We start from the raw sequence: 16419 nt of genomic DNA on the forward strand, positions 1-16419 counted from the left end.
GAAACAGTAAAAACAATAGTGAGAAAAAAGGGGGTTTAGGAGACGTTTACTGCGTGGACCAAAACACTTCAATTCCACAAAAAAAAAAAAAAAAGAGTGAGAAAGGCGACTAAGACTAAAACAATAGTAACAGCATATGAGATGTGGCAGGTAAAAGATGATGCAGATGCAATGTAGGAAAGCAATAAGGAAAGTAAAGAAATAAGGAAATAAACAGGCCTATTAAAAACCTGTCTTTCCATTGAAGAGCTGTATAGATACGTCGTGAAGATAAAAAGTCCTATGAGTGCTATGGGAATCTCAGTGTTTACAGATGACAAAATTTCTGAGAAAAACATAGCTATTGACGTTTGAAATAAATCATTCAATGAGACACTTCACAAGTAGCAGAAGGAGGCACATGCAGCTCGCAATAGTAATACAGAGCAACTTACCCATGGAGGTTGTTAAAAGTCACCTGCACCAGAGGAGGATGTATTTGAGGTGACCTTTGGCTTTATATTTAAGAGATGCTTAAGAGATTTCAGTATATCAGGATAATTTCAGAAAAATGAGAAGCTGTGTTTGGTTTGGGTCGCAAGGGTTTGGTAGCAGGGGGCCCACCAGGGGTGGCTTCTGTGAGAGGCTGCCAGAAGCTTCCACCATATCCAATAAAGGCAATGCCAGTCTGCCCCAACACTGATCCACTGGCCAAGGCTTAGCCCATCAGTGACAGTGGTAGCAACTCAGGGATAATGTACTTAAGAAGAGGGAAAAACACCTGTGCAGCAACCTGCAGTGGGAGAGAGGAGTGAGAATACATGAGAGAAACATCCTGCAGACACCAAGGGCAATGCAGAAGGAGGGCGGGAGGTGCTCCAGGTGCCAGAGCAGAGATTCCCCTGCAACCCGCGGTGCAGCCCATGGTGAGGCAGATATCCTCTTGCATCCCATAGAAGACCTCACACCAGAGCAGGGGTATGCCTGAAGAAGGCTGTGAACCTGTGGGAAGCCTGTGCTGGAGCAGGCTTCTGGCAGCACTGATGGGCCCTGTGGAGAGAGGAGCCCACACTGGAGCAGGTTTGCTGCAGGACTTGTGAGCAGACTTCAGGAGCAGTTTGTTCCTGAAGGACTGCACCCTGTGGGAAGGATTCATGCTGGAGAAGTTCCTGGAGAAGTGTCTCCTGTGGGTGGGACTCCACACTGGAGCAGGGGAAGAGAGTGAGGAGTCCTCCATGGAGCAGAAAGGAGCAGCAGAGGTAACGTGTGATGAACTGACTGAAAACTCCATTCTTCATCCCCCTCTGCTGCTGCTGGGGAGAGGAGGTAGAGAAAATCAGGAGTAAAGTTAAGCCTGGGAAGAAAGGAGGGCTGAAGAGAAGTTGTTTTAAGATTTGGTTTTATTTCTCATTATCCTGCTCTGCCTGAATTGATAATAAATCAAACTCATTTCCCCAAGTCGAGTCTGTTTTGTCCTTGACAGTAGCTGGTAAATGATCACTCCCTGTCTTTATCTTGACCCACAAGCCATTCGTTGTATTTTCTCTCCCCTGTCCAGCTGAGAAGGGGAGTGATAGAGCAGCTTTAATGGGCACCTGATGCCCGGCCATGGTCATCCCACCACAGGAGATGTTGACATTGTGTGAAGATTCATGAAAGCAAACAGGTAATTATAAATGAAAGTAATGAGAGGGTCTCTCATCTGACAGAAATTTTAGGAAAATAAAGGCGAATCTGAAATGGCATTCACCAGGGGGAGAAGCAGATGAGTGAATAAAACTATTTCCTATTCCATTTGCAATTCTAGACTTCAAATTGTTCTAGATTTATGAGATGTTAAAAAACCCCAAAACTGATTGGAGAAATTGCTTTATCTAATCCTAAAAATTACATTTTATTTGGTATTCAAATATAAAATGTTCTTACAATAGAGCTGAAGCAAATTCTTAGATTAAATGTTGCAGAATGAAAAATTCAAATAATCAGGTTTATGAATGTCAATGCAATACTTTTCAGCTCTTAATTTCACATTCTTCTTGTACCCATAAATATATAGACACACTTCAGCTGAAATAATTTGAGAAAATTAACATGATTTCAGAAAATACATCAGTTTATTTCAATTTACATTTTTCAGTGGAATAAAGAAGAAACTTTCCACTGATCTGTAATAAGGAAATAACAGGTGACAAAAAACTGCCAGTCAAGATGGTTTATAGAAAAATAAACTATGTTAAATAAATGTGTCTGATGATGAAAGGCAGTGTATAGATGTAAACCATTTACTGAATGCTACCTGGTTTAATATCAAACCATGCACCTATGTAGCACTGCTAAATACAGAAGCTGTGAAGCAGTTCTGGAGTAGGTGAAGAACCAAATAATTGGCAGATCCTAAACCAGGACTTTTAGCAGAAAATCACCTGATAATGGACACAAATCTACAGAAATTTATGACAGAAATCTGTGCAAATTAATGCTGGTGATGATGCTACTCTATTTCTATTGGTAATCTGGATAGGAATGTGAATTAGTACTGAAAATGTCTTAATGACATAAAACCTGTTAGAGTGATACAGGACTGCGAGGGCTGGGCAGATGTACAAAATTATATGTGCTCATAATACAAAAAGCATGTGTTTTAATACTGGCAAACCCCCAAAACTGGTGTGTGGCACCAAGGAAGACAAGCATGGGGATAGAGTCTGGGGCTCAGGAAGGCAATGCCTCTGAGAAGGACTTGGGACTCATGAGCAAGGAGTTGCATTAGAGTTTGCACTGCAATGCTGGGGCTAAAACAAGTCCTAAATGTAAAAAGAGAGGAGCAACCAGTGGAAATACAGATATAATTTTACATTTGTACATAGTTGCAGGGACACAGATTTTGGAACATTACAGTTCTGGTCATCCCATATTCATAAAAAGATGTTGAAAAACTGAAGAAGATGCAAAAACATTTGCCAGGAAAAATATTCCAATGCTGGGAAAAAAAAGTTCTGCACAGCTCAAGACCTGAAGACCTGATAAAAAAAAATGAAGAATAGGTAATCTGAGTATGCCATGAGTACTTTCATCACAATAAACCACTCTTGCGCTAAAGTGGGGAAAGATACTGTTATGAGCGATGGAGAGTAAAAATGAAATGAATTCACAGGAGAAACAAAGCAAATGTTTTGGAAAGCCAAAGTAATTTAAGTTATTGGCGCAGAAGTCTTCACCTTATGACTAGCTGTCTATATGGAAGACTGTGATTTAGGGAAACTCCTGATAGACAACACGATGTGGAAGTAACTGGATTATAAAAAGCAAAAACCCAAAAAAACAAACCCCCAAAAGTCCAACAATAAGAAACCCACAAAAAGCCACAAACACAAACCAAGAAACAAAACACGGCCTATTTTGTCCTGGGAAAATCAGTCCTGATGATATAATAGCCTTTCTGGGCACATGTGTATGACCCTCTGACTCTATTTCTGCGGCTAACACTTTGTGGAGCAGTCCCAAGTCTTATTGCACATCCAATTTACCTTTCTGGCAGAGAACTGAGAAGAGAGATAGTTGTGTAGCTCTTGCCAAAGCTAACGATAAGTGTATCTTACACAAGACAAAGACCTGCTTGCAGAGAAATTTAAGCCAAAATGATGTCTAAGTGCAAGCAGACAGTGAAGTCATAAACACCCTGGAGCCTGTTTTACCTTTGGTTCCTCATTGTTGTTGCTTGGTTTTAAATGATGGGACGGTTGAATTTGTTTAGGGCTGCTGTTGCTCTCCATATGCACATGTGTACCTTGGCACTTTCAGTGCTCCATGGTATTGTGAAGATAAAAGTTTGGTGATGTTATTGTCCCCCTTCTGTAAGGAAGCCATTATCCCTAAGAGCTCATTTGAAACTATCTCTGTGGGATCCTCTCCACTGGTTATTAGAGACTTTAGTCAGTGTGTTTCAAAGAGACACAGCAACAACCTCACAGAACCTGAATTTGTATCCACAGTGGTTTGCTGTATCCAGAGCTCCCAGCACAATATGAGTTACTGACTTCAGAGAGGCCAGAGCCTTCAAAAGGTTTTATTTCCTACACCTATACTTCCTAACTTGGAGTCTTGAAAACAATTTATGCAACCCAACAACGCAGAAAAGGTTTCAGGGTTCATGTCTAAAATGATTCGGAATTTGACCCTTAAAAATCCTTATTCATTAAAGGGTTGGAATTTTCTTTTTTTTAAGAGAACTGCCTACCCTCATTTCTTTTAAAAAGTCCAAATATCCTGGAAAGCGTCAATTACGTGCTTTCATTACAAAGTAATGTTGATTGTGCAGACACCTGTGTGTAGTGCTCCATCCCAGTATTTGGCCAACATGAAAACCCAGATAAACAGGCTTGTTAAAATCAATGGGAAAACTTGCCTGGAGAGGTGCTTCACTAAGTTAAAAAGTGTCATTGTATTTCAAAGTGAAATTTTGCAGGCCATTGATCTAGAATGTGAGCTAGTTCCACTGGGTATTTCGGAAAATCAGAACCAACATGTTTATTTAATTTAGAAAAATTATTTCCATCCAAGACTGTTTCTCAAGAAACAGTTCTGACAGCCTAAAACTTGCAAACTTGCTACATATACATGCCAGGCATAACATAAAGATAAATAGCTCAATACTTTGTGATATGAAATCTCGCTGAACAAGTATTTTATATCGGATTGTAGCAGATCTTGAAAGACCTTCTAATGTCCTGAAAAAATAATCATAATTTTAAAGAGACAGTAAATATATATTACACAGTAATTAGAAAATGTTTCAATAATAAACTGTAAAGATTCTTTCTAACAATTTTCATACCTCATCCTGGAATGATTATTTATGTTGCTTTTTTTAAGGTTTACATTAAAAAAAATTCAGTAATAAAGAATAAACTTTCCAAAATAGTAAAACATTGCAGTTCTCACGCCAATAGGAAGATCCAAGGACATTAAGAATTAAAGATGACATTGCGAATCTAGATTTTGACCCCAGCTAAATAATTGTCATGATTCTGGCTTCTTTTGGTCCCTGAGGAAAATGGATGAAACCCTTCTCTCAAATGCTGAAAAAGTACACCTGACCTAAATTCTTCCAGAATGCAGACTGAAAAAGAAGAAACCCAGGTCTGTAAACTATCCTTATGTCTGTGTTGTTACATAGGGCAGAGTACACTTTGCAGAAATAGCTAAATGAATTATGGACAATGTTAGTCTGAAAAATGTTCGGTCCTGTTACTGCCTGCTCTAAAGGAGTTTCATTGAAGTTTCTCCTTTGTGCTTTTTAAGTATATCTTAAACTTGAAATTTAAAATAGGTTATTGTAAGGATAGAACAAACAGGCAGAAAGGACTCAGGTGGAAGCAAAATTTTACTACAAGTCAGAAACCTTAATTCCTACCATCATGGGAACATAAGATCAAAGACGCATTTTGACCTAAACCAGATATCCTGTATGAAACATTAAACAACAAACAAAAAAATTCCGATGTTTCTTCATCAGAATATTCTTTGAGGAGTCATGGCTTAGAAACTTTCTGTATTGGGGTCGATGTCTTTATGTCCTTTTCCTTCCTTTCACCTGATGTCTGCTCTGTGCATTTGATGCCCTCTCACTCCTTCAGGTTCTTACCCTGGGTGAGAGTGAAAGAGGGGTTCTTATTCACTTTCTCCACTTCTGTCATTCAGAGATTCAGCATTTTCATTCAAAAGTCTGAGGTTTTAATGGTGTAGACCAGAATGGAATAATTGATGGACAGTTCAGTAGAGCTAAAATTGAATGTTATATTTACAATTAAGTGCCAAGGTTTCAGTAAGATGCTTGTGAAACATTTCTGTTTTGTAAAATCAGATATTTTCTGATAGAAAACGTGTCTTCTGGAAAATTTTCAAGCTTTTCTGAGTTCTATGTTACATTTTTGGCTAGAGAAGCTAAGTCAGAGCTCTTTATTTTAATACAGGGTATCAGAATTTATTATCAGAAATTTCACTGACATAAAGGAAAAATATTTGGGCCAGGGCATTCATTGTTATAAAGACTGTTACCAGAACTTTCACACTGCAGTCATAACCACATATTCATATAGACTAACTAAATGAAATACAGATTTTGAGTAAACAAGGGTAGAATTTTTGGCTAATACACGCAAGGCAGTATCTGTCTGGAGTTCGACTTTTATCAGTTCAGGTTGTTCAGCTGTGACTAGAGATATTTTGGAAGCAAAAAGAAATGGCAAAGAAGGCAATTTTGTGTTTGGTATCTGTATGTTTCTTAAGCCCTGCTTCAGGTTGCTCAGGCATGTTTTTCATGTCTTTTTTCACCAGCCCTTCTGCTTTACACAGCAATGAGCCCACATTTTCCCTGCTCTTCCCTTTGCTGCTGATAAATTCTACCTGGGGAAGCCTTTCCTCATCACCTTTCAGGTGGGCTCTGACTTTCCTAACTCTAGTCCTGCATACTCAGTATCTCTGTGTTCTTCCTGGGTTGCCTGTCTTTTCTTCTACTTCTTCAATTAAAGTTCAAAGTTTAAACTTCAGGTTTCTTTTAAACACTATAGGAAAACATTGTAGAGAGGCAAGAATGAGTGCCAAGCTCATGGACCACATTTCTTGAGTGCGGATGACTCCTGTCATATACTATGTTGTCCAGGTAAGGAATTTCAAATATCAAAAACTTGGCCCAGAAACACCATTTAAAGCTTCTGTATAGAGTCTTGGAGACTGCAAGGACTTCACTAAAACTATGGCCTGAGCTAAGAGAATATGTGTGATAGGTCAAACACAAGATTATGAAACCTTGGAATATTTTATACAGATATAGGCTGGGAAATATGGACTATTCTTAAAAGGTCTGGCATTAAACGTGGCATCTGTTATTGTGACTTTAGCTCATAAATATGGCAAGTATTGTTCATACCACCTTATTATTAGATATGTAAGCTAATCAGGAGTAAAACTGAGCCCTGTATGGGAATACTGAATATTGGTTTATTCTAAAGAAACAAAGTAAAGGGGATAAACAGATAATTTTATTTCACTAGAAAAGTTCTGGGAGTTTGTTGATTTTGGTTTTATTTTTTTTTTAATGCTTATTCCAGTGCATTGCAAAACCAATTTTTTTCAGAAGCATTCAGAGGGAGAGACAGATTTTACAACCTGCTTAAGATACACTGGAACAGCTGATTATACTAGAAGGGTACAGACACCATTTAAGTCTCTTTCTCAGAGTTTGGGGGCAGGACTCAAGCCAAGTCTCTGAAACCCCATCTGAGTGGCTGCACCAAGAGATGCCTTCTGAAACAGTTGTCTCCTTTCCTGGGGGGGGAGCTTGGTCAGGAGCTTCTGAACAGCAGTTTTGCTGAAAAAGACTTAGATTTAAGAATTATTTTGGTTTCAGAAAACAGGCATTTTCCAATTTAAAACACATGCTGTAGACAAATGTTTCTGCCTTGATCCAAGGCTGGGTATTTTCAAAGCCTTGAGGTGTTCATGAAGATGGAAGGTGCTCCATGCAGATGGAGAGGGCCCATCATTGCATAGGACTGCATGGCACACACAGGAGATGGAACAACAGAGATGAGCTCAAGCCAGGGCTTTTTTTTGTGGTCATTGAGAATTGCTCAGAGCTGATTTGTGTTTGAACACAGGGGTTTGTTTGGGGGAAGCCTGTTGGTCTCCTGTTGTTGTCCTGTCCTGAATGCTTGAGGAAATGAAGGACAAGAATATGGGAGTGTGGCATGGTGAAACTTCTCCAGAAGAATGGCTACCTATACAAAGGAGTAAGTGAAAGTTAGCTTTTCTACAGAAGTCCAGGTCTGGAGATGTGCATGCTGATGGAATAGCAAATTCGTATTTTGCAGTTACATTTAGGAAAAGAAATGTCCCATTTTCTGCCTCCACTCCCACTTGCCCAGCCTGGGATAAAGGTCTTGTTCAGTTCAGCCTGAGAGATGAAGGCTTGTGGGGATAATAGGAGCTTCACAGATGAAAGAGATGAGAGTGTGAGGAGAAAGGGTAAGGGGGTTGGGGAGAGGTAAGAGTCCTGGCACAAATATTTAAGTATTCAAACTGTTGCAAAACTAGGCCTAGTAGGAATAGAAGTAACAGAAATACAGACCCTATAGTTATTTTTTGTGCTGCTTGTGAAGATAGGAGGTTAAAACAGGGAATGATAAGTGAAGAAGAGTCATGAGCAGTGAAGACAGAGACATCCAGGTGCTGGTACGCACACATGCACAGGGCAGTTGGCCTGGGCCCATTGCTGAACCAGGACCCTGGCCAACTTTCCTTTTTTTTTTTCTTTTTTATGTTTTTTTCCCTCTTGGAAGAAAAGGAGTGAGATTAAGCTGCCCAGGGAAAGCAAAGCTACCAAAGCCTTTTGTGGCCTGTAAGCTGAGTACAGACTGTCATTGTCAGGCTGTGTAACACATTCCACTTTTGTTGTTTACTTGCAGCAGCGGGTGGAAGGAACTGCTCAAAATCATGTTGGGTGACAGGGAGCCAGGAGAAGGGCTCTCATGGGAGGAGGGTCCGCTGTCTTCCTGAACTTTCACTTTTGATTTTCAGCTGAGCTGGAAACACAATTCCTTATTGTTTTGGTTTTTTTTTTAATGCCTGGACCTGAGGCCAGATCCTCAGCTGGGATAAATCATCTCCTCTTCCCTGTAGCCAAGGAAGGTAGGATGATGCACAACGATTCAGGATGTGACCCTCCTTGTTCAGAGCCCGGAGTGCTTCTTTTCCTTGGTAAAAATCAGACCACCACATTTATGTACTCAATCATCAAGTAGGTGAACATTTTTCAAAAGCACCACTTCCCAATGACCCAGAGTGCCTTTAAATAAAGAAGTGCTATTGGACCTCAGTAGTGTGAAAGGAGCGGTTGAAACCCCTGTCTTGCCCAGCTGTTAAACCTGTATTTGATTTCTGAAAAACCTATAGAGAAAAAGGGTTAAAGGAGACCATACAAGAAGTAGAAGAAATAGATTGAATGCACATGTGCAATCATTATTCATACTAATGTTCCCTGTATTACTTCATAACACAGCTGTATACACAAAAAAACAGTTCAGTTTGGTTTCTTCCTATTCGAATCTTATTAATTTCTGTTTAATGGAACACAAATGTTTGTGCTCTTCATTTTGACGAATGCAGCTTCGTAGTGTATTTGTTAAGCATTAGCTATCGTGGTTGTGACCATCTAATACAAATGTCTCTGGGCCTTTCATGGCTCCTGACAGGACATCTTTTGAGCATGACAGTTGCCATGGGGACGGGTGCAATGCCTATTTGGAAGGAAAATTGGGAGCAATGCTCATTACGTCAAAAACTACATCAGGGAGGGGAGAAGGAGAATGTTTGCTTCTTGTGCTGACACTTAGCTGCTTGTTTTACCCGCCACCCACACACTTCCATCAAACAATATCTCTTTCAAATGCAGAAGTCAAAGTTTGCATCTCCTATTGTTCCAGCTGGAACAGGCAGGGGCTGTATGAAATTAATATCATCACGCGCAGGGCCGGGGTACTGCCTGGCTGACTCTATCTGTCACTTCATAACACAGCAACACTGAGCACTCTCAGTTTTTCCCTCCTCCTTCCCTCAGCCAAAGGCTTCACTGAGCTACTCAGGGCACCGGGGGGACACTGGGATGGTGAGGGGAGGGTGCAGCTGGGTAAATCTAACCTCTTTACTCAAAACCAGCAGATTATTGTGGGTTGACACTGGTGAAAGCAGGATTGGTGTCTGTGTGATCACAATTTCCACAGACAGCATAAGTGGCAACAACATGCACAAAAACCACATTCTCCCCATCCCCCAGTACACTGTGAGAAGTCAAGGGGAAAAATAACTTTTTTGTAGAAAAGGAGTCCTAGACCCTTCTGTTTTGAGCTGTTTCTTGCCATATGCTCCTCTAAAGTCTGAGCATCCTTCCATTAGAAATTAGCTATCACTATATTTTTCACTGAGTTGTTATGTTGACTTAGGCTTTCAAAAACCCCCCAAACCCACATCGAAAAAAAAACAAACTCTGCAAAAACTGGGTATCAGCCAAACGGTAGAAAGGATAGATAGCAGACTCACCACCAGGCCTAGGTTTGGGAGTGGGAAGGAGCTGCAAAGCACTCAGCTGGATGCTGGGATAATACACAAAGTCTCACTGCTTGCAACATCTGGCTGATAACCTGTGATGCCCACACTGAATGGTGGGGCTGGCCAGGTGCTTGGTCCCCGAGATACCTGGATCCTGAATGATTGCTCTTACTGTCCTGCTTTGCCTTCTGTGTTTTACAGGGACTGGGTGCCCACAGTAGCATTCAAAGATTTGTATTTCCCCTGCCTTTAGGATCATACAGGTGATCTGGAACCTGTTGAGTCCACATGCTAGATGTCTTGGAAATACAACTTCCCCAGCATCTGAATGAATACAGGTTATCTCATGTATGGAATGGGGACAGGGTGATGGGGTTGGTGAGGGAGATAATGTCCTCTGCTTTGCAGGGGGGTGTGACTTTGGGGTTTCTATGTGCTGTCAGAGTACTTTTTCATTCTCCTCACTGCGAGGTTGCAGATGTGAAATGTGGTGCAGAGAAAGAGGCAGCTTTGACACACTTGCAAGTTTCCTGGCCACAATCAGTCTCCGGTGTTTCTCACTGAGGCCTCATTCCACAGAAAGGCTCGTTGGCTGGCTCCCTCTAACTCATTGCCCTGACTGCAGGCAGCAATTAATTTCTAAGGTTTTATTTATATTAAAAAGCAACCTTCAACCCCCCCCCCCCCCAAAAAAAAACACCATTATGTGCAGCTGTAACAATTCTCCCTCTCCCGTCATTCAGTCATGCATCAACAGCTGCCTTTAAACTTGAACTTTCTTTAATCCTGCACAGCCTGCTGCCACTTGAACTGCTTGACTGATACCATCACCTAGCAGCAGCAGTTATCTTGTCTGGAGAGACGGGTTTCCAGGTCTGAACGCCAGAGCTGCACTGGGGGCTCAGACATTTCCCACGGAGTCACAACCCCCAGGAACAATAAAGCTCATTTTGAACAGGGGTGACAATGGGAGTCCCAGGTAGTGCCCAGACCTCAGTGCTCTCCTCTCTCCCTTCTTCTTTTTCCTATTGTGACATCCACCAAAGCCAGGAGACCATGAAAGGTTCAGGAGCTCCACTGGGCTCTCTTGGCTCTCTCTCACCTTGTCCACCACCTTTGCAGGGCTCATTTAGCCCCATCAGATGGTTCTTATTCTTCATTAAAAAGTCCAGCTCCTTCTAGCTTGCACACCAGGGACTACCCTCCTGATTGAGACATTGCAACTTACGAAGTAGGCAATTTTGTCTAAATACTGATCTGTTTTACACTGTTTCATTGTATGCTACATCAAAATATGTAATAAATCCAATTTTTATGAATATAAAATAATAATGTCAATACATACTTATAAACTAGTTTCTCTTTCACTAGATGTAGCTAAAATAATTCTAACACTTAAAAAATAAAACACTGCAGAAAGTTTCAGAGTTAACTTGTGGTATGTGTTTGCCTATGGCAAACATGAAGCAATTTGAATAAATTTAGCTGTCCCTGTTAAGTCACATCTTCCATCATCATAATTTATCTGGCTATCTGATCATTTTGTTTTGTTCAAACTTTAAGTCTAATTCTTTGTCAAGATTTATGCGTGCAATGGCATGTATGTGTCTCTTAGGTTTAGTGAGAATTATGGTTTGCCTCTGAAAGGAGGGCTCTAGACCAGAGGTCTACGTGTTTAACAAAATTTATTTGAAAGTGACTTTGTACAAGAGCATTTTCTAATAGACCAGTGTAAATTTATTTCCAGTCTTACTGTCTGCACTATTTGAAAGTGTAATTTTCGTAGAAATCGAACTTTGTTGAAAAAACCTAGGTATTTCTGATAGCTGTTATAAAGTTATTGGTTTAGCACTTTTATAAAGAAAAAAATGTTTTCAGAATCTTCAGGATTTCATTATCCAGCTTTGAAGGAATTTAATGTTGAAGTTTTAGTGTTATTATTTTACACAATTTCATGGCATTTATGTCAGCATCAAAAATCACAAGCAGAAGTCACTTTGAAATAGAAAAGAAGATAAAACTATTACATGCTAAATAACACTTGTGTCTATGATCTGAAGATAATTAAAATAACAGAATACTTCAATTAAGTAATTAAATGTTATCACTGGTTACACATTATGAAATACTGTAAATAATAAGTATAAAAAGGAAAACCACATTGCATTAAAAGAAAATAATAAAAAAAAATCTGAAAAGAACTTTTGCAAATTATCAGACTTTCAGTATTTCACCTCATGGAAAATTTCATCTGTATCTGGTTATGTTCTAAGTCTCTGACAGTCTTAATAGATGTTAGGGATCTCAGAGCAGGAAAATATATGTCATTTCGAAAGATTGCTGTTACAATTAAGTCTGCTGTCTCACAGAGACTCTATTAGGCAGGGAATAAACACCATCTTAAGTGTTAGGGAGAAACTGCTTTCCAGACAGTCAAGATAACTGCTTTTTGTTCTATGGCAACCAGGTTTCAGAAGAAAGATGTTTCATTGTTGCCTGGTGCAAACCTCCCACTTGGTTTTGCTTTCTCCTGCTTGCAATGTTTCACAGAGCCACACTTCACACACAAGGATCCAAAATCAGCCCTGGCACAAATAATGACCCATGCTCAACCTGGCCTACAGGCGTGTTTAAACATATGTCATCTTTTCTGCCCAGGGTCCAGTCTTCCACTGAGCTGTCATTTCCAGAGTCCCAAACTAAAAGAGGATTGGAAGATCCGGTAGGACTTTACCTCCCCTGACATGGCATGCTTGTAGAGGAGACCTCTATGTCTGAGTGAGTCACCATCAGCTCCATGATTCTTCTGGACTGTTTTAGACACCTGCTTCCCAGGGAGGAGAGTGTGCAGCAGTGGGGCTTCTCTCCTGTGACCACAGTGGGAGCCTGCAGGACTAAAACTGCAAAGGTCTGCCTATGCTCAAGTCCAGCATGCTCAATGTGCTTAGCAATAATCTGATCTAACAGAGAGGATGGGTGACCAATTCCCTTGGACATTATTGAAAAATTTAAACTAGCCAAAAACTCTCCTTAGACCTCACAGAGTCTTTAATGGTGCTGTGCTGTGAGGTCCTCACTCAAATATCCTCTTTCCTGATCCATAAGGTATTTTACACAGCTAGAGGATGCTCTGAGTGCATCATTTTCCTTGGCACTGGGAGGGCAGGGGTTTCTATACAACCTTAGTGTGGTGCTCAGAGACCAAATTGTTCCCGTCTGTTGGAAACAGCAGTATTTCTACCATTAGAATGATAAGAATAACTTGTAGGGAGTTAGATTTCCTTTTTCTTTATAGACAGTCAGGGATTTCTTCCATATTTAAATTTGGTCAGTGGCCATTCTTTATGGGCAGGCAGAGGGATGGAAAACCCCACTGAGGGTCTCAATATCTCAAACAGAAAACAGAAATTTAGAGAAAGTAAAAAGAGATTCAGATCTAAGAAATATTAGAAGACAATAAATGTTTGCTTTCCTTGAATTTCCAGGATCTTGCTGAAGGCAGCCTCCCAATAAAACATATAGTCATCTGGAAGGTTTGCTAGGTAAGTGCAGCAGTTACATTTAGATTTCCTCTCCTTGCTGATGCAGCAATAGACCTGCTTACAAAGAACAAGGATGTTTGGTACAGCTCAAGTGTGTGCCAGAGTTCCTACAATGTGCTCCTGCTACCATGGCCCCTTGCTCATTTAAAATAAAATCACTGGCTGGTGATTAACAACATAAACACATAAAGAGAAAACAGTTATGGTCTGATATATCTGCTAGGTCTGCATCACTGGTAAATGAAAAAGACCATTGTTTTAGCTGGGAAGATTGCCATCAGAGACTGAAAGCTGGGGTTGCATCCAGACAACACAGTAGAAGTTGTCCAGCTAACCACAAGATACCAGTATCCAGATATTCTTGAAGAAAGAACTGGGAGAAGGTATGTCTGGGGATGACACATCTGTGAAGTTTCCCTTTCCTGAGTCAAATGGCTGAATCCCTTAAGCAGGACGATGATCTTGACAAGCCTTTGGAATAGTCTCTCCCTGGGCTGGCAACTTTCCCTTCTCCTGTAGCTCTGTTTTCCAACACCAGCATCATTAAGTGTAATTAGCTACCTTTTCCACAACTGAAGCCTAGATTTATGCAACTTTGTATATTCTGCTACTTCAGTTCATTTTCTGGCTACATGCCACTTGTACCAACATTGGTATTACCAGTTAAAGCTGTTCAATCCCTTAACCCATTGCACACCTAAGGCCAGTGTTCCAGTTACCATTACGGAGATAGCTCAGTGTAAATCAACTCTGGCCCTTCTAGGCAATGGAAGTCTAAATCAAATGAGAGTAACAATGATATCCTCTTTCTTAAAATTCCCTTTTTCTTTTTATTCTAACTAGAGCCCTCCTTTTCTGAGCTGCTGTCTTTTCTCTCTTTTCTCCTTCCTACATGCCTTTCATGAATCCAGAGCCCTCCCTCCTGCCAAAGGTGAGGTTCACATGCATTTCCTTGCAACCACCCAGGGATTCAATTTGCTCCTTTTCAACCCACACCCAAACTCAGGCTCTAACTGGCGAAAGCACTCAAATCAGCAGCAAACAATTTCTGCTTCATGTCTCCTCATGGCTACATCCAGGCTTTGCAACCCCAATACTACAGGAAACCTTCACACAGTATCTTCAGAGAGTTTCACAGGGTTTATGCTTCTTCATTCTTATCAAGGCACATCTGTGTTTCCTCACCCAACATGCATACCCTTTTAGAGTTTCTCTTGTCCTCTCTATTGTTAGTTATTTCAGGATCCCTCCACAAATAAAATGGTGTAGAATCTTGTCTTCCTAGTTTCTCCTGACAAAGAAAGAAGAAAAGAAATTATTTTTTAGATACTTTACGCTCCAAAATGTGATGCTATCTTTCAGGAAAAAATAATGAGCAGAAAAAGTGGAGTTTGGTCCCCACCTTAGCCCAATATGATGAATTTCTTTTGCATTTGCTCTGGTTGGGCACACAGTTCATGTACTTATCACTGGTATTGCATCCCTGCTCATGCCCTTCTATGAACATGGCCCAAAAACTTTCATCAAAGATGATACTGATACTCGCAACAATCTCAAGTTTGAATCCCTCTGTGTTCTATATTAAGCAAGTACTTCAAATGCATGGGAAAACATTTCTGTATCATGCTCTATTTCTTCACTCTTGGAAAAGGAATGTTCTATAGTTACTGAAGAAACTTATGCCATATGGTACCACCTACATGATCTTCCTTCCTGTTTTCACAGTATGTTTTGCACTATTTAGCCACTTTTTTTTCTGTTTTGCTGTAGATGTACCCTCAGTGATCCAACAACAGCTAGTTTCTTGCTGTTCAGCTGTGTAAGAATTGTGACACTGACCATTCCACACCTGGTGTGTGCCTGGGTCTAATAGGCGGTTGATCATTTTTCCTTAAATTGTTTTTTCCCAGCTCCATCATCTGTCTCTCCTCCTGTCACTAATATTGTTAACGCTGTTCTTGTAACAGCAGCCAGAGGTTTTGGCCTCCAGCTACATGAACCATTGAAATACATTTTTTTTTTCCTTTTCCTTTTCACTATCTATTAAGGTCACAGCAAGATATGCTTCACTTTCTCCTCTCCTTTCCCCCTATATTAAATGCAAATATGTTTTTATGTAGTTATGTGGGAATGTTGTTAAGTGGGAAAGACAAGCCTCCAAAATTCAGAGCGCCAAATGCCCTGTGTAGAATTAATTTGCCTCCCCACCCCTGTCTGCCAGTGCCCACAATAGATCACTACATTTTTCCATCATAGTCAGAGGAGGCAGAAACTAAGATAAAGAAAAAGAAAAAAAAAACAAGCCCCAAACCAACAAAACCAACAATGCAATGACAGGAAAATATGAAAATTGGATTAAAAAAAAATCACAAATGTGGAAAAATAATAGAAGCCATCATCAACACTAGACAAGAGACTCAGTGAGCTACAACTCTGTTATCCAGCTGAGGGTTGTGTCCTGAAATGTCCGAAGAACATCCTGAAAATTTCCTGAGCTATTAGAAACTTAAATTATTTAGTCTTCAGGCCTGATTAAAGAAAAGATTAATCACTCACTGTAGAACATTTCATATTATACCTGCTGTGCGAGGACCTCTCCACGATTTATAAAGGCCAAAGTCACAGCTCTTCTGTGAAGCAAATATTATTCCTGCTGTACAGAAAATGCATTTAGATGTACAGAAACTTGGACTATTTTAAAGTAATTTTTATATTGTAAGTTACACCACAATTTCCTATAGTTTCCTGTCCTCAGTTTCTCTTCATTACTTAGTTTGGATTCTGTGTTACATTG

The sequence above is a fragment of the Pezoporus occidentalis genome, unplaced genomic scaffold (genome assembly GCF_034315485.1).
Source record: "Pezoporus occidentalis ecotype Australia unplaced genomic scaffold, CSIRO_AGI_Poc_V1 ctg207, whole genome shotgun sequence".
Taxonomy (NCBI): domain Eukaryota; kingdom Metazoa; phylum Chordata; class Aves; order Psittaciformes; family Psittacidae; genus Pezoporus; species Pezoporus occidentalis.